General features: G+C 43.7%; 1 long non-coding RNA gene across 1 annotated transcript; it reads right to left on the minus strand.

Moving 5' to 3' along the window:
* Window positions 1-640: 640 nt before the first annotated feature.
* LOC136458503 (uncharacterized) lies at window positions 641-18,299 on the minus strand. The gene is made up of 5 exons (XR_010760009.1): window positions 18,132-18,299; window positions 17,927-18,024; window positions 16,267-16,335; window positions 1,661-1,745; window positions 641-1,141 (listed from the first exon to the last, which is right to left on the minus strand). It is a non-coding gene; the product is annotated as an uncharacterized lncRNA (long non-coding RNA).
* Window positions 18,300-18,923: the final 624 nt, after the last annotated feature.

Below are 18,923 nucleotides of genomic sequence, written 5' to 3' on the forward strand. Positions count from 1 at the left end.
CACAGCGGGTTCAGTTACATGAATGATGATCTTCAATCAGGACCTCCTAGCCACCATGATCAGGTTGAAACAGAGTTCACCTGCAGAGCGGTGAGACAGCTGATGAGCTGAGACAACCACACGAAAGCACGTGCACCACGCCACACCCAACTAGAAGGGGACGTTGTCACATCTCGCGCTGACTCACACCAACAATAAGAGATTAGGAATCTAAGGACGGGAAATGAGAAGATTAGAGACGAACTCGAAGTAAGTGCAGAGGAAGAATTACTGAATTAGGGATGGCTTCAGAATGTTCATCTTTCCTGCCTTCGCCAATTACACGCTCCGGCTTATAAACCGCCGAGCACACCCATTCGGCCGACACGGCCCAACGCTCCGGCACGCACACTCCCAGCCCAGCGGCCCACGTCCCTTCACATAACTCTTCCCAGAGCTCCCTGGTCCAACTCTATTCGATGCTCCAAAATATAGCAATCACTTAGACTAGCCACAGTGTCCTAAATCCAAATTTGATGCTCCAAATACCAAGAGATGACCGATGCTTCATTTCCCATCTGAGCTGCAGTGGCCAACAATTTAATTATTGAATTAAATATCACTTTATTTTCGCACCTCATAACATATCTCATCTCCCCATATCTCCTAGAGCAAGGCAAGCATCGATGCATGTTCTTTCCTCGATGTCATGTTTCTCAATGCTTGAATTCACTCTTACAACGTGCAGGCATCGAGTTGAGATTACAAAAAGAGTTTGAAGCATCTTTATTCCTACACACTGTGGCTAGTCTTATAAAATCAACTTTCTATTACTAATATTTCCCGATGAGACGAGGCATTATGCATTGTCGTACATTATCTGAACAGAGTGTTCTCAAGATACACTGTCCCCATAATGTAGCGGAACTGCCCGGAGAATAGCTCATCTGTTGCTACAACATTTTATTATGATTATTTTAACAACTCTATTTCCTTGGTGTATCTGCATAGTTCCAATTAGTAGGCCCGAAAGAAGTGTTCTGTCTCGAACCAGCAACATCTTCTTCGCGTATCTCGCTGTTGATTTCTTTCAGATCTTCATCCGTTAACTTCACCTTCAAGGAGTCAATGTTGGCATCAAGATTCTTGATCTTGGTTGTTCCTGAGTAATGCTAGAGAACATCTCTGTCAAACTAAATGCTGGCAGTGGAACTATTCAAACACTGTGGTCATAAGCTTGACCACTGATGATTTGCTTGGAACTTGGAAGTGAATAATAAACCAAGAAGGGTTCAAGAATGGCACATATGTCATGCTTGGAACCAATATTGACATTTTGCAGCTCAGCAAATGAATCATACATCACTCAGTAGTTAGCAAAAGGTCTTACCACTTAGATACACATTTCAAACGGAGCTCTCTATGTTATCTGAATGTGCTTTCTGTAAATTGTTGCTCCTCAGTCATTCCAAATATAGTCATTACTAAAGATGGATACCTTTTAGATCATTTATCTTATTTTCTGCACCTATTTACGACTTCTGAATACTAGGTTTCACTTTTCACTAAAAGTATAGACAACAAACTTCTTCATAACTATCTATTGTATGAAGTATTGAGAAGGAATATAAAGTATTGATATGCCATTAATGTTATCAAAATGGAATTGCAAAGAGCACACCTGGTATAGGAACCACATCACCCCCTTGATGCAGAACCCAAGCTAGAGCTAGCTGAGCAGGGCTGCACTGGTGCTTGTTGGCCAGCTCTTCTGTAACACCCCGGTGTTATGCCTATATTTAGGCACTGCAAATCACGCATATCATGCATCATCAAGCATCCAAATTATACATGCTTAATCATGTGAATACCAATTGAAACATTGTTTTGAAACATCTGAAACATGCTTGAAACCTGAATGTTGCATACACCTGTTTAAGAATTGTTTTGCCTTGAATTTTTCTTGCTAGGTTAGTAAAACATGTTTGGCTACTATTGTAAATCATCTAGCAATGTTTAGTTCAATTTTTGGAGCAATGTTTGTATTCAAATTAATTCAAAATTTGGCTTCAAAAATAAATTCCAAAAATTAGGGTTTTGAGCTAAACATGGACTTTGATGTTACAATTCAAAATCTAGAAAGAATTTGGCTTTGGTCATAAAAGCAAAGTTGTAGAGAATTAAATTCTAAGCAACTTTCATTTTTGGTACATTTTCAAAAGAGGTCATTTTCTTGCTCAAAATAATATTTGAAAGATGGCATTTAAAAATTCCTTGAAAAAATTTTATTTGGAAAAGGATCTTTCTTCTTCGCGGGCCGCCGCCTCGCTTCTGGCCCGCCTGCCGAAGCCGGCCCAGCGCGCCAGCAAAGCCGCCCGCAGCAGCGCGCCTCCCGCGCCAGCCCACCTCGCCTCGGCCCAGCCCAGCCTCGCGCGCTGGCTCCTTCTCCGCGCGCCGCGCCGTTCGCCGCGCCACGCTCCCGACCGCGTCAGGCGACGCCCGCCGCGTGGCCGCCTTGTGCTGGCAACTCACGCCGCGCGGCAGCCGCGGCCTGAACCCGCTCCCACGTGCCCACCTACATCTGCTGCCCTCGCTGCGCACCTCCTTTCGCACTCCCGCTCCCTCAAGCGCAGCAACAGCAGCAGCGCACGCCCGTGCTACCGAGCTCGCCGACGCGCTCCGCCGGCGTCGAGCTCCCGCACCACCGCGCCATTCCCCGATTCCTCGCGCCCACAACTCCGCCTCGCCTTCCTTCAAGTCGCGCTCGAGCTTGCGCCGCCTTCCGAGCACAGGTCGAGCCTCCCCGCGTCTTGCCACCGACGGCCATGGCGCCGCCGTGCTCGGCCGCTATGGAAGCCGTCTTCCTTCTCCTCTCTAGCCTCGCCTAGCTACCCTACCGCACTCGCCTTCTCCTCGCACATCCCGTGCGCTCGCCAGCTCGCCCTGCCGTGGTCGGAGATGGCCGTCGGCCGCTGGCCGAGCCATGCCGCCGCGCCAGCGCGCACACCGGCGAGGCACTCTGCCTCAGCCAGCCAGGCCGGCCAGGCCGAAAGCGGCCGTGGGCCGAGGCCCTGCCAGGCCACCACGCTCCCTTTTCGCTCGGACCGCGCGGGCCAGAAGTGGCCATGGGCCAGCTGTTTCCCGCGGGCCGGCCCAGCATTGTTTAAATGATTTGTTTTCATTTATTCTTTATTATTTGAAATCTGAAATGGTTTGAAAAATGTTTGGGTGCTCAAATTTGCTCCAAATTTGTTGAAACAAATTTTGCTAGGTTCCTTATCATCAGATCTATTTGGGAAAATTTTTGCATGTCATTTTTGGGATACTTTTTTGTAGGATTTTATTTAATTATGTATATTGCTGACAACTTGAAAAATGTGTAGAAAAATCTATAGGCTTCAGAAAAATATGAATTCAAGTTTGATAATCTTCTTATGTCATGTACTTCCTAGGAAAAATATGTTTCATGCATGTGCTGTGGGAAAAGTTTTAGGTGTAGTTCAAGTACCTTTAATGGCTGATTTTTTGTTATTTTTGCTAGAGAGCAAACTTTGTATAAAACATACATGTGATAATTTTTGTACAGTCATTGTATGCCATGAAGAACCTAGGAAAAATATTAATTCTATTGTTTGACACTTTTCACAGTTCAAAGTATTTTTATGTACAAAATCATGCCATAGTTTGTGATTTTTGTGTAGGCTAATTTACTCATTCAAATACCATGAAAATCTGATGGTAGGCTAATTAGAGTAGTACCATGCTACTGTAATTTTCTCAGATTTTTATAAGCACCGGAAATATAGATTGCTGTTGTAGTCCTAATTAAAAAAAAGGAAATAAAATAATCCTCTTTAATACAAGGTTAGTTAATAATAATTGCTTTGGTGTATCTTTGAGGCATTTCATAAGATATGTTGACTTAACATATTAAGTAGTAGAAGAGAATGCAGTAGATGACATGTGCTTGTAGTATAGTTTCTTGGATGATGTTGACTACCTTGCATTTAAACATATCCATTGCATTCATCTCCTTCGATGCACCGTTTGCATAATCACTTACGCGCATTGCATCATACAGGATCGCAAACCGAGAACCCAGTCGTCATACCCAAGGAGCCCGAGGAGCAGCTCGAGGTGTAGCCGCAGGAAGTGCCAGAAGCCGATGAGGAGGACGTTGAGGAACTTCCGGAGTGCCCCGATCACCGCCCGAGCTCCTTCGAGAGAGGCAAGCCCTAGAGCATTTTCTCCCGGTTTGCAATTATTTAATTAAATGCTTTACTTAATTGATGCATTACGTTCAGGAGTTGTTTGCAACCGTTGCTGCATTATACTTTGTTTACCTTTGTTATACTATATCCTTGTTACCCTGGTATCCGCAGTCGAGTCAATGCTTAGCTGGCTTAGACCGGTAGAAGTCACTTAATTTCCTGTCACCTGCGAGCTATAGGTGGTTACCTGGATCTGCTTAGATGACTATGAAGTCATGGTATAACTAAGTGTTAAATGAAGTTGAGACCGGACGGAGACTTGCAGAGTTTTGCACTGTAGTGTTTCCGTCTGTGTCGATTAAGGACCGACCGTTGTTGGGCCTCGAGTCATGTTGAACGCATGCCTTACATTTAGCTGGCCGGATAAAGTACCTTCCGACCGTGAAGCTGGGAGATTTTTTGGGCCGAGTAGATTGCCCGCAACGCACTATGCCGGAGCAGGTGTTGTAGGACACGGGGGCGGGATGATAAGACCAAAGTGCAGTCGGTCGGCCCCCTGGGTACATGTGGTTCTTGGCAATCTCGAGATTCCTGGAAAGTTGACTCGGTGATCAATATCTCACTTTAGCGGATGAGTGAGGTTTGTGTAAGGAATAAATCACCAGCTGATTAGGAATCGATTCGAATCGCCATCGCTCCTGGATAGTGAGCACTTGACTTGAGTGACTTCATCGTAGTAAATGTTTATGGAACACTTGGACAGTTATAATGAATATGACAGTATGGAAGTTGGTTAATGATCATTGGTTATCATTATCTGCTTAATCACATGTTTACTCTAGTATAGGTGCAAATCTAGTTGACAGGTTAATAATAATTAACTTGGCAATAATGCTTTTAGAAAGGTTCTTAAAATGCTAAAAATGCTTTTTTTTGCAAATGAGTCAGCTACCCTACTATAAAGCCCTTCATAATCCTTGGTGTCACTTATTTTCGGTTATGTCGGGTAAGTCTAGTTGAGTACCTTCTCGTACTCAGGGTTTTATTCCCACTTGTTGCAGATGGGCAGATGTATTACGGCTACTGTATCAACTGTCTGTATCCTACGATGGGTGATGCTTAGGACCATGGGCATGGTCATTCCTTACGTCTCGTCTAATGCTTTTGTTGGAGATGATCATTCGCTGGCACTATATTTAAACTCCACGTGAGTGTGTGTGTGGTTTGAACAAATGACTTTCGCTACTTTTATTCGAACTGGTTTTGTAATAACTATGTTGAAACTCTGATGTATATGAGATTGCGACTTTTATGTAATTTGTGATGGTGACCGCTAAACTTATTACGATCTTGGCTGGAATGGAAGTTGGTTTGAAATCCTTCGTGATTTCACAGACTACCGGGTTATACGAGCTTAAGTTTGTTAAATTGTCTGCTCTGGCGGATGATTTTCTTACTTAATTTCGTATAATTGGTCGGTTCTGTTATAGCTGGTATTAGAGCATGGTTTAGCATGTTACTGTTCATAAGTGTATTTAAAACAAAAAGGCATTTGGAAAATGTGATTTTAAAACTATAAAGAGTGCCAGTGATCATATCCTTTATGCCCAGTTAAGGACTTTAGGTGGCTTAATTAAGTACTGACTAGGGTTCTTGCATCATGTTTCTCTTTCGTCGCTCATACGGTGTGCTATTGTATGAGTGCCACTTGTTGAGTGGTAATGTATGGATCATTTGCCTCTACGCCTTGGTAAGTGTGAGTTGTGAGAGCATGATCGGATACACCGCCGATCTAGGGTGAATGCTTATATGATGCTGGAGTAATTACATGTTCTACGCATGTTTTACAAAGGTATCTCATGTATGGGTCTTCCGTCTGTTGAGGCGATGCCGTTAATAGGACGATGGTTCGGGTAGTTACTACCGTTGTACACGTATCTGGGGATTCGTGTAGAGCGTGTACATAAAACTTTATTGCTTTTATGCATTCATTGGAAATTGGGCTGAAATGAATCTTCTGCAGGTACATAACAACGCTATCATGTAGAACGTATTAGCTACGTATTGAGAGATCGTTGTATGCCACCGAATTCGTCGTTAGAAATTATTTATTTCCTAAGTTTGTGAGAACGTACGACACGTACATACATCATGTTACTTATGCATTTCATTCATGTCAGGCATTCCTCCCCTTATAAATTGATTATCTCCTTTTGATAAAAGTTGTACCACCTAAAAGATGTTTCCCCGAAGTAATGAAAGAACTTTTGCTACAGATGGCCCGCACAAAGCAGACCGCCCGTAAGTCCACCGGAGGAAGAGCACCCCGACGTCCGTTGGCCCTAAGGGAGCACCGCACCATAGACACCTTCTTGAGCGAGTTTGGCATGCCAACTTTGCTTTGGAGAGTGCTCCATGATGTGGGGTACCCAGAGGGTCAAGAGCTAGTGTACTCTTGGAACGAGAGTCAGTTAGCAGAGGATGGACTCGTAGTAGTGGAGATCACGGTTCCTGCTCTCGGTGATGCTCCAGATTGGGATGGTTGGCATTTGGAGTTTGAGGGTCGCACTCCAGCTGAGGGTGCAGAGGGAGCAGCCTTCCGTGTCATCAGGGACATTATGAGCAGATTTCCTAGTGAGCTTGCAGCAGCTCTAGCTGGTACTTTTCCTAGGGATGATCCTCGTGATGCCATTTGGGTTCAGCCTCAGGGAAGTGCCTTGGTCCGAGGTCCAGCTGAAGGACAGGCTAGCGACAACCAGGCAATGAGTGCTATGTTCGCCGCCATCAGAGCGTATGAGGGTCTTAAGAGTACCTACTGGACTTTGACTGGCTTGCGTAGTGAGGATAAGCTCAAAGGGAAGAAGCAGAAGAAGAGATAGGCACATGCTATAGCTAGCTTGTAGGAGCAGTTGGCTGATATGAACTTACAGTGAGATCAGGCGATTGAAAGAGGTGATAGAGCTATGCAGCGAGTGTATACGTTGACTCAAGCCAACAACAATGCAGACCGCATGATTGGACAGCTGGTTTAGGAAAGGAATGAAGCCTGGAACGCAAGAAACCTTTTGCTGCAGAGGGTCGATGAGCTAGAGGAATACAACGGCAACTTGCACGAGGAGTTTCACACGCTCTACAATGGGGTTGGCCCATATGCTCCACCGAACGCCGCTGGCATGGACATCGACGACGACAACCAGGACGAGCCTGCAGTTTCACCTGGAGGCGATGGTGACGTCTCTGATCCTAACGATGGCCCCGAGGAGTAGGCTAGTTGCTTTGCGCTAGTATCTAGGTCTTATCGCGATGACCTTTCTTTTGTTGGCATGTAACCTATCGTGTGTTGCTTCGAACGTATGAGACTTGGCATGTGGTTGGAATTTGATTTTCGAATGCGATATCTGAACGCATAAAAAGTCCAGTGTATGTATGCTGGCAATTTGATTGTATGGACGTGATGTTTGTCGTTTAAGTAATTCGATTAAGTGCTGTTGTTTTAATTGGGATGCGATTGTTGTGCCTCTGTTTTATTGCATTAATTTATTCTCTCCAGTAAATTCAGTACGGCATAATTTTTCCTTCACTCGCAATTATTACAGCTTCACTTAATCGTTACTTGTTGCTGAAATATGCAGATGACAAATACTCGCCGAACCACGTATGAGGCCGCTGAGCCTGGTGCCAACGGTGCGGGGACTAGTGGTGGTGGTGGAAACCACGGCAACAACAATGAACCTCCCCATGAACCGCATTTGCCACCTCCTCCCCCGTTTACCCCCGAGATGTTTCTCGCACAGCTGCTTGGGAGTCAGCGCAACGCGGAACAATCTCAGAAGAACATGGAGGATTTTCTACGTACCATCGCCAACAACGTACAACGTGGTAACAATCAAGGCAGTGGCATGGGAGTGAACCAATATAGCAGCTTCAAAGATTTCATGGACACCAGGCCGCCAGTATTCAAGGAAGCAACAGAGCCACTCGATGCTGAGGAATGGATCAACACGATGGAAGATAAATTCCGTGTGTTGAGGATGACTGAGGTGCTGAAAATAGAATATGCTGCACTTCAATTGCAAGGACCGGCGGGAATGTGGTGGAAGCACCATCGCACCACCTTCCCTCCAAATGCTCAAATTTCTTGGAGAGGCTTCGCTGAGGCCTTCCGTGGAGTCTATATTCCACCCGGCCTGACAGAGATGAAGTTGGGAGAGTTTCTGGCGTTGAACCAGGGCACCAAGACCGTGACGCAATACCTGCATGCCTTCAACAACTTGTGTCGCTATGCTCCCGACATGGTTGACACAGATGCTAAAAGAATAGCCAATTTTAAGAGGGGTCTCAATCCAAAAATGATGAAGCATGTTGGTACCAACAACCACGTCAGATTCAATAACTTCATCAGTGACTGTCTGAAGCAGGAGAAGAATAACAACGCCAGCACCGCAGCCAAGACACGCAAGAGAGCCTTTGAAGGTGGTCCGTCTCAAGCTAGAGCACCTATGGGAGGTCGTCCTCCTTATCGCCCATCGGCACCTGGCGCTAGATTTAGGCCACCTCAGCCAAGAAGTCAGAATTTCTGTGGACCTCAAAAGCCGTACAAGATGGCAGTACAGCCCAACAAAGCAGCCGCAACTGCGGTACAAGGCAGTTCCAAGGGAGCTGTGGGATCTGCCAGGACAGTGAGAGGACCCTGTTATAACTGTGATCAGCCCGGTCATTTCTTGAGGTTTTGTCCATACCCGCCCAAGAAGAAGCAGCAGACTTATAATGCTAGAGTGCATAGTATGATAGTGGATGAAATTCCAGAGGGAGAGCCCATCACTGCTGGTAAGTTTCCTGTCAACGAAAACCCTACAGTTGTTCTATTTGATTCTGGATCATTGCATTCTTTTATGAGTCAAGCATTTGCACAGAAACATGGACAACTATGCACAGAATTGGGTTATGGGTACCGTATAAGTTCAGCAGGGGCTGATGTTTTGACCAACCGGATGGTTCGAGGGGCAACCCTTAAATTAGGTAGCAGGAAGTTCCGAGTGAACTTGATAGTTATGCCTGGGTTAGTCTTGGATGTCATTATAGGGATGAATTGGATGAAGGATTGGGGAGCAGTCATAGATACTGGAAGTCGAGTACTTACCCTTAAGGATCCCCTGGGTGAGGGTACTTTCCAAGTACCATTGCCTCAGAGAACAGACCTGATAAGTGTTACATGTGCTACGGCAGTCATTCCTATTCATCAGATTCCGGTAGTGTGTGAATTTCCGGACGTATTCCCGGATGAGCTACCTGGTCTTCCGCCAGATAGGGAGATTGAGTTTGGAATTGAGCTAGTCCCCAGAACAGCTCCGATTTCAAGGAGGCCCTATCGGATGCCTCCAGATGAGTTAGCTGAGCTGAAGAAGCAATTAGAAGATCTATCAAAAAAGGGGTTTATTCGGCCAAGCAAGTCTGAATGGGGATGTCCCGCTTTGTTTGTGAAAAAGAAGAAAGAGGGCACGTTGAGAATGTGCATAGATTATAGGCCACTCAATGCTGTGACCATCAAGAATAAATATCCCTTGCCACATATTGATGTTCTGTTTGACCAATTATCCAAGGCCAAGGTGTTCTCAAAAATAGATTTGAGATCCGGTTATCATCAGATTAAGATTAGGCCACAGGATATACCGAAAACTGCATTTTCCACCACATACGGGTTGTATGAGTATCTTGTCATGTCTTTTGGCTTGACAAATGCTCCTGCATACTTTATGTTTTTGATGAATACAGTTTTCATGCCAGAATTGGATAAATTTGTGGTAGTATTCATCGATGACATTCTGGTATACTCCGAGAATGAGAAAGATCATGAAGAGCATCTGAGAACTGTCTTGACCAGACTTAGAGATCATCAATTGTATGCTAAGTTTAGCAAATGCGAATTCTGGTTGAAGGAAGTTCCTTTCCTTGGTCACATTCTGTCAGAGAATGGAGTTTCAGTCGATCCAAGTAAGGTGCAAGAAGTTATGAATTGGAAAGCACCGACCACAATTCCTGAGATAAGAAGTTTCTTAGGACTAGCGGGTTATTACCGTCGCTTTATACCAGATTTCTCGAAGATCGCCAAACCGATGACAAGCCTCCTACAGAAGGATCACAAGTTTGTGTGGACAGAGGAGTGTGAAGCAGCTTTCCACACTTTGCGGAAACTGTTGACCACTGCTCCTGTTCTAGCACAACCAGATATCGAGAAACCATTTGATGTGTTTTGCGACGCATCGAAGACTGGATTGGGTTGTGTTCTTATGCAAGAAAGGAGAGTCATAGCTTATGCATCGCATCAATTGAGAAAGCACAAGGTCAACTATCCAACACATGATCTTGAACTTGCTACAGTTGTGCACACCCTCAAAATTTGGAGACATTATCTACTTGGTAATGTGTGCAATATTTTCACGGATCACAAGAGTCTTAAGTATATCTTTACCCAACCAGAGCTAAACATGAGACAGCGCAGATGGTTGGAATTGATAAAGGATTACAACTTGAATGTGCAATATCATTCTGGTAAAGCCAATGTAGTGGCAGATGCTTTGAGCAGAAAGTCACATTACTTGAATGTGCAGCCATTACTTAAAGATGGGTTCGATCTAATGCATCCTGCTGTGTTGCATAGTATTCAGATTAGTTGCTCTTTGGAGAGTAAGATAATAGAAGGCCAGAAAACCGATAAGGGGATATTCCACATCAAAGAGAAAATAAAAGAAAAGCCGTCTCAACACTTTAAAGTGGATGAACAGGGCGTGTTATGGTTTGACAACCGTCTTGTGGTTCCAAGGATCGAGAGCTTAGGAATAAACTCATGGATGAAGCTCACCTTTCTAAGCTATCTATCCATCCAGGAAGTAGTAAGATGTATCAAGAACTAAGATCTCGCTATTGGTGGACCAAAATGAAGAAAGAAATTACAACATATGTTGTCAGATGTGACACATGTTGTCGAGTGAAAGCCATTCACATGAAACCTGCCGGTATGTTGCAACCCTTATCAGTCCCTAGTTGGAAGTGGGACGATATCAGTATGGATTTTATCACGGGTTTGCCCACTACCCCAAAAGGACATGATTCGATTTGGGTAATTGTGGATCGTCTTACCAAGACCGCTCATTTCCTACCTGTCAAAACAACTTATCGACCACCTCAATATGCCGAGAAGTATGTCGCAGAAATTGTGAGGTTGCATGGTATACCAAAGACCATAGTATCTGATAGAGGCTCACAGTTCACGGCTCATTTTTGGGAACATTTACACAAAGGCTTAGGAACTAGTTTGATTCGCAGTACCGCTTATCATCCTCAGACAGATGGTCAGACTGAACGAGTAAATGCTATTTTAGAGGATATGTTAAGAGCCTGTGTATTGTCTTCTAAGGGATCATGGGAGTCATGGTTACCATTAGCCGAGTTTTCTTATAATAATAGCTATCAAGAAAGCATCAAGATAGCCCCATTCAAAGCTTTATATGGTAGAAAATATAGAACACCATTGAATTGGGTCGAGCCTGGTGATAGAAGGTATTATGGCATTGACTTTGTAGAAGAAGCCGAGAAGAAAGTTCATATTATTCAGCAAAATATGAAAGCAGCCCAATCACATCAGAAAAGCTATGCAGACAAAAGAAGGAGACCCCTTGCATTTGAAGTTGGTGACTATGTTTATCTGAAAGTCACGCCAATGAAGAAGAAAAGGTTTGGAATCCAAAGAAAACTTACCGCGAGATTCGTAGGACCATACAAGATCTTGGAGCAAAGAGGTCCGGTAGCCTACAAGTTAGAGTTACCTAAGACAATGAGTACAGTTTTCCCAGTTTTCCATGTATCACATCTCAAGAAATGTTTGCGTGTTCTGGAGGAAAGAATAGAACCTCGAGGTATTCAACTCAAATCAGATTTGGCGTATCGTGAGCAACCAGTCCGAGTGTTAGACACTAAGAAACGTGCTACTTGGAATAGTGTGGTGAAAACATACAAGATACAGTGGGATCATCATGATGAGGGAGATGCAACTTGGGAAACATGAGAGTATCTACAAAAAGCTTATGAAGAATTTTATAACAAATGGTTCGTAACCCAAATCTCGGGACGAGATTTTTATAAGGGGGGAGGGCTGTAACACCCCGGTGTTATGCCTATATTTAGGCACTGCAAATCACGCATATCATGCATCATCAAGCATCCAAATTATACATGCTTAATCATGTGAATACCAATTGAAACATTGTTTTGAAACATCTGAAACATGCTTGAAACCTGAATGTTGCATACACCTGTTTAAGAATTGTTTTGCCCTGAATTTTTCTTGCTAGGTTAGTAAAACATGTTTGGCTACTATTGTAAATCATCTAGCAATGTTTAGTTCAATTTTTGGAGCAATGTTTGTATTCAAATTAATTCAAAATTTGGCTTCAAAAATAAATTCCAAAAATTAGGGTTTTGAGCTAAACATGGACTTTGATGTTACAATTCAAAATCTAGAAAGAATTTGGCTTTGGTCATAAAAGCAAAGTTGTAGAGAATTAAATTCTAAGCAACTTTCATTTTTGGTACATTTTCAAAAGAGGTCATTTTCTTGCTCAAAATAATATTTGAAAGATGGCATTTAAAAATTCCTTGAAAAAATTTTATTTGGAAAAGGATCTTTCTTCTTCGCGGGCCGCCGCCTCGCTTCTGGCCCGCCTACCGAAGCCGGCCCAGCGCGCCAGCAAAGCCGCCCGCAGCAGCGCGCCTCCCGCACCAGCCCACCTCGCCTCGGCCTAGCCCAGCCCCGCGTGCTGGCTCCTTCTCCACGCGCCGCGCCGTTCGCCGCGCCACGCTCCCGATCGCGTCAGGTGACGCCCGCCGCGTGGCCGCCTTGTGCTGGCAACTCACGCCACGTGGCAGCCGCGGCCTGAACCCGCTCCCACATGCCCGCCTACATCTACTGCCCTCGCTGTGCACCTCCTTTCGCACTCCCGCTCCCTCAAGCGCAGCAACAGCAGCAACGCGCGCCCGTGCTACCGAGCTCGCCGACGCGCTCCGCCGGCGTCGAGCTCCCGCACCATCGCGCCATTCCCCGATTCCTCGCGCTCGCAACTCCGCCTCGCCTTCCTTCAAGTCGCGCTCGAGCTTGCGCCGCCTTCCGAGCACAGGTCGAGCCTCCCCGCGTCTTGCCACCGACGGCCATGGCGTCGCCGTGCTCGGCCGCCATGGAAGCCGTCTTCCTTCTCCTCTCCAGCCTCGCCTAGCTACCCTACCGCACTCGCCTTCTCCTCGCACATCCTGTGCGCTCGCCAGCTCGCCCTGCCGTGGCCGGAGATGGCCGTCGGCCGCTGGCCGAGCCGTGCCGCCGCGCCAGCGCGCACACCGGCGAGGCACTCTGCCTCAGCCAGCCAGGCCGGCCAGGCCGAAAGCGGCCGTGGGCCGAGGCCCTGCCAGGCCACCGCGCTCCCTTTTCGCTCGGACCGCGCGGGCCAGAAGTGGCCATGGGCCAGCTGTTTCCTGCGGGCCGGCCCAGCATTGTTTAAATGATTTGTTTTCATTTATTCTTTATTATTTAAAATCTAAAATGGTTTGAAAAATGTTTGGGTGCTCAAATTTGCTCCAAATTTATTGAAACAAATTTTGCTAGGTTCCTTATCATCAGATCTATTTGGGAAAATTTTTGCATGTCATTTTTGGGATACTTTTCTGTAGGATTTTATTTAATCATGTATATTGCTGACAACTTGAAAAATGTGTAGAAAAATCTATAGGCTTCAGAAAAATATGAATTCAAGTTTGATAATCTTCTTATGTCATGTACTTCCTAGGAAAAATATGTTTCATGCATGTGCTGTGGGAAAAGTTTTAGGTGTAGTTCAAGTACCTTTAATGGCTAATTTTTTGTTATTTTTGCTAGAGAGCAAACTTTGTATAAAACATACATGTGATAATTTTTGTACAGTCATTGTATGCCATGAAGAACCTAGGAAAAATATTAATTCTGTTGTTTGACACTTTTCACAGTTCAAAGTATTTTTATGTACAAAATCATGCCATAGTTTGTGATTTTTGTGTAGGCTAATTTACTCATTCAAATACCATGAAAATCTGATGGTAGGCTAATTAGAGTAGTACCATGCTACTGTAATTTTCTCAGATTTTTATAAGCACCAGAAATATAGATTGCTGTTGTAGCCCTAATTAAAAAAAAGGAAATAAAATAATCCTCTTTAATACAAGGTTAGTTAATAATAATAGCTTTGGTGTATCTTTGAGGCATTTCATAAGATATGTTGACTTAACATATTAAGTAGTAGAAGAGAATGCAGTAGATGACATGTGCTTGTAGTATAGTTTCTTGGATGATGTTGACTACCTTGCATTTAAACATATCCATTGCATTCATCTCCTTCGATGCACCGTTTGCATAATCACTTACGCGCATTGCATCATACAGGATCGCAAACCGAGAACCCAGTCGTCATACCCGAGGAGCCCGAGGAGCAGCTCGAGGTGTAGCCGCAGGAAGTGCCAGAAGCCGACGAGGAGGACGTTGAGGAACTTTCGGAGTGCCCCGATCACCGCCCGAGCTCCTTCGAGAGAGGCAAGCCCCGGAGCATTTTCTCCCGGTTTGCAATTATTTAATTAAATGCTTTACTTAATTGATGCATTATGTTCAGGAGTTGTTTGCAACCGTTGCTGCATTATATCTTGTTTACCTTTGTTATACTATATCCTTGTTACCCTAGTATCCGCAGTCGAGTCAATGCTTAGCTGGCTTAGACCGGTAGAAGTCACTTAATTTTCTGTCACCTGCGAGCTATAGGTGATTACCTGGATCTACTTGGATGACTATGAAGTCATGGTATAACTAAGTGTTAAATGAAGTTGAGACCGGACGGAGACTTGCAGAGTTTTAGACTGTAGTGTTTCCGTCTGTGTCGATTAAGGACCGACCATTGTTGGACCTCGAGTCATGTTGAACGCATGCCTTACATTTAGCTGGCCGGATAAAGTACCTTCCGACCGCGAAGCTGGGAGATTTTTCGGGCTGAGTAGATTGCCTGCAACGCACTGTGCCGGAGCAGGTGTGGTAGGACACGGGGGCGGGATGATAAGACCAAAGTGCAGTCGGTCGGCCCCCGAGTACATGTGGTTCCTGGCAAACTCGAGATTCCTGGAAAGTTGACTCGGTGATCAATATCTCACTTTAGCGGGTGAGTGAGGTTTGTGTAAGGAATAAATCACCAGCTGGTTAGAAATCGATTCGAATCGCCATCGCTCCTGGATAGTGAGCACTTGACTTGAGTGACTTCATCGTAGTAAATGTTTATGGAACACTTGGACAGTTATAATGAATATGACAGTATGGAAGTTGGTTAATGATCATTGGTTATCATTATCTGCTTAATCACATGTTTACTCTAGTATAGGTGCAAATCTAGTTGACAGGTTAATAATAATTAACTTGGCAATAATGCTTTTAGAAAGGTTCTTGAAATGCTAAAAATGCTTCTTTTTGCAAATGAGTCAGCTACCCTACTATAAAGCCCTTCATAATCCTTGGTGTCACTTATTTTCGGTTATGTCGGGTAAGTCTAGCTGAGTACCTTCTCGTACTCAGGGTTTTATTCCCACTTGTTGCAGATGGGCAGATGTATTACGGCTACTGTATCAACTGCCTGTATCCTGCGATGGGTGATGCTTAGGACCATGGGCATGGTCATTTCTTACGTCTCGTCTGATGCTTTTGTTGAAGATGATCATTCGCTGGCACTATATTTAAACTCCGCGTGAGTGTGTGTGTGGTTTGAACAAATGACTTCCGCTACTTTTATTCGAACTGGTTTTGTAATAACTATGTTGAAACTCTGATGTATCTGAGATTGCGACTTTTATGTAATTTGTGATGGTGACCGCTAAACTTATTACGATCTTGGCTGGAATGGAAGTTGGTTTGAAATCCTTCGTGATTTCACGGACTACCGGGTTATATGTGCTTAAGTTTGCTAAATTGTGTGCTCTGGCGGATGATTTTCTTACTTAATTTCGTATAATTGGTCGGTTCTGTTACATCTTCCATTTTCAGGTAAATTTGCTTGTTCTTCTCTAAATTTTCTGCTGAAAACCTTGGGTGCCTTCGCTGATAAAACAAAGTAAAAATGCTTAAGGAATGATGGTTCAAGGAAAAATCTTACTATTAATGGATGCTCCAATAGAGTTTGTCCCCACGTTAATTCTCATGAGATGCTCTAGGAAGAAAGATAAACCCTAAAATTTAACACAAATTCGGAAGGTATGGCCGTCAATTTTTGGTGGACTCTATCAACTTTGATACTAATAATCCCTAGATCTAATATATATATATATATATATATATATATATATATATATATATATATATATATATATATATATATATATATATATATATATATATACCTCTGTCGTCATGAGAAACATAAGTTAATCCCCCTAAATTTGTCATCTAAATTATACACATGTCATTATGATAGAAATCTAAGTAACCTCTTTATATCTTTCATTTAAATTACCCCATTTTACCATTATTAAAAGGAAACTAAAATACTACTCAATCTACATCTAAATTTTAATCATATGCTATTATAAAAGTCTAAAAGTAACCATAAACTTATGCCTATATATGTTTGGCCATCAAACTATCAAAATCGAACAACTTTGACCAGTTTTAAAGTTGTTTTGCCTATATTTGTATTATTACAAAAATAATAAGAATATGGCTAAGTCTCTAAAAATACATGACTGAATCATTTTGAATAAAAAATGAAACCAATACCATTTTTTTTCTAAAATTATAATCTATATAATCGTGTTCTATTTGGAATTATTGAGATCTTACTTGTTCCCATTTCTAGTGTTTTATTTCTAATAGTTACGAGTTTTATTTATTTATTTTTGCGCGCTATATTAGACCAGGAGCTCAACCAAAAGGACCCAATGAATTCCGAAAACATGGAAGATCTCAAAGGCCATCCTCATGTCAGGAATCGCATGGTTAGTGCTTCACTTCATTTCAATCGCTTGACTAGGCAAGGGGGCAGCAAAAGACATGGTAAAAGCTATATATGTAGATATAGCGTATATCTACATATATTGTAAGAGCTATCTACCTAAACAAGCCAGAATAGTTTATAATTTGAAATGGAGGGAGTACTATTTTAGAGAAAATTGTTCTTAGAATACCCTATGTAGAATCTTGACTCCGCTACTGACTAGGCAATATATGTTTCAAATAAGACAGGGGCTCGAACATCATGCAGTCAACACAAAGTAAATCAGAATCACAAAACAATAATTGAAATAAATAACGCCCACAACTACGAGCAATAAAACACTAGAATCAGGAACAAATAGGATAAAAGAAACTAGAAATAGGGCAGCAATAGATAGATTGCATTTTAGTACTAGTTCATATTTTTCTAATATAAAATGAATTATTAGTTAGGAATTTCTAGACATTTGGTCATTTTTATTATTTTGTTAAAATATATATAGGCAAAATCACTTTTAAAACTAATCGAGGTCTAAAGTTATCCGATGATAGCTCAAAGGCCAAAGATATTCTCGGTTTTGGAGTTTGATGGCCAAATCAGACTCTGTTCAACAATTTGATGGCCAAAACTAGTCTTGTTCGTTTTATAAAAAAAATTCTACAAGTCACGTAGGAGCATAGATTGATAGAGTGTATCTACCAGATTAGATGCAGCGGACACTTGTTCTGTGACCCCTCTTCCGCCAAAAAAACCCTTTGCCAATCGGACTGTAAGGAACAATTCCAATGGCCAATTCTCTAGCGTCCACAGAGCACAATGCATTCAGTTACATGATACTAATCATGAAGAATCGTCAAGAATGACGCACCTGGTCTGCTGGTCATCATGGTCCAGCCGAGCTCACCTGCAGAGCGGCACAATCTCGGGCTCGATGTCGCGAGACCAGAGGGACCACTCCATCTACACCGCGGTGATCGGGTGCACAGCATGTGCACGCCTAATGGTGTCCGGGCTCGCCTCTGACAATCCTATGTACTTGACCTTCCCTTCCTCCACCAACTTCTTGAGCTCGCCAATCTGCCGCGAATTTGGATTTGGCACATAACAAGCCGGGAATTAACCCCGATGAGCACCGATGACAGCAAAAGAGTTCACATCAATTAGCTATAGATGTGGAAGAGAGAAAGTAACGAGACGAGTGGTTCGTTGCACTAGCTGCAGCAGAGAGACCGTGTCCTCGATGCGGATGCTGGTGTCGACGCGGTTGAGGTAGTAGTGTAATAAACATAGTTCCTCTGAATCGTAGATTGAGGTAAACATCTTATTTAGAGTTTCTCTACTTCGCTCTGGCGCACTTGCGTCGTAGCCGCGTGGACGCTGGTGTCGAGGCAGCTCGGCGTAGTGGAGTCCAATGCAGTGGTGGCCACGGTGACGCGAGTTCAGTGGGGCTTCCCGTCGCTGGTAGCACTCACTTTAGATCGGATTAGGTTTTGCTGTTGGTGGATCACGGGGGCTCAGGTCAACCCCGTAGTTAGAGTCCTGATCCCCACCTCTCTTTATAGTGTTGTGCGACATGGGCCCACCAACCATATTAGGGTTAGGCGCCCCTGATCAGGGCGCAGATCCAAGGGTCCAATAGACCTATTGGTGGAGATCAACTAACATTCTCCTTCTTGATCTCACTATCATTTTTCAA

This window comes from Miscanthus floridulus, chromosome 6 (assembly GCF_019320115.1).
Source record: "Miscanthus floridulus cultivar M001 chromosome 6, ASM1932011v1, whole genome shotgun sequence".
In the NCBI taxonomy this organism is placed as follows: domain Eukaryota; kingdom Viridiplantae; phylum Streptophyta; class Magnoliopsida; order Poales; family Poaceae; genus Miscanthus; species Miscanthus floridulus.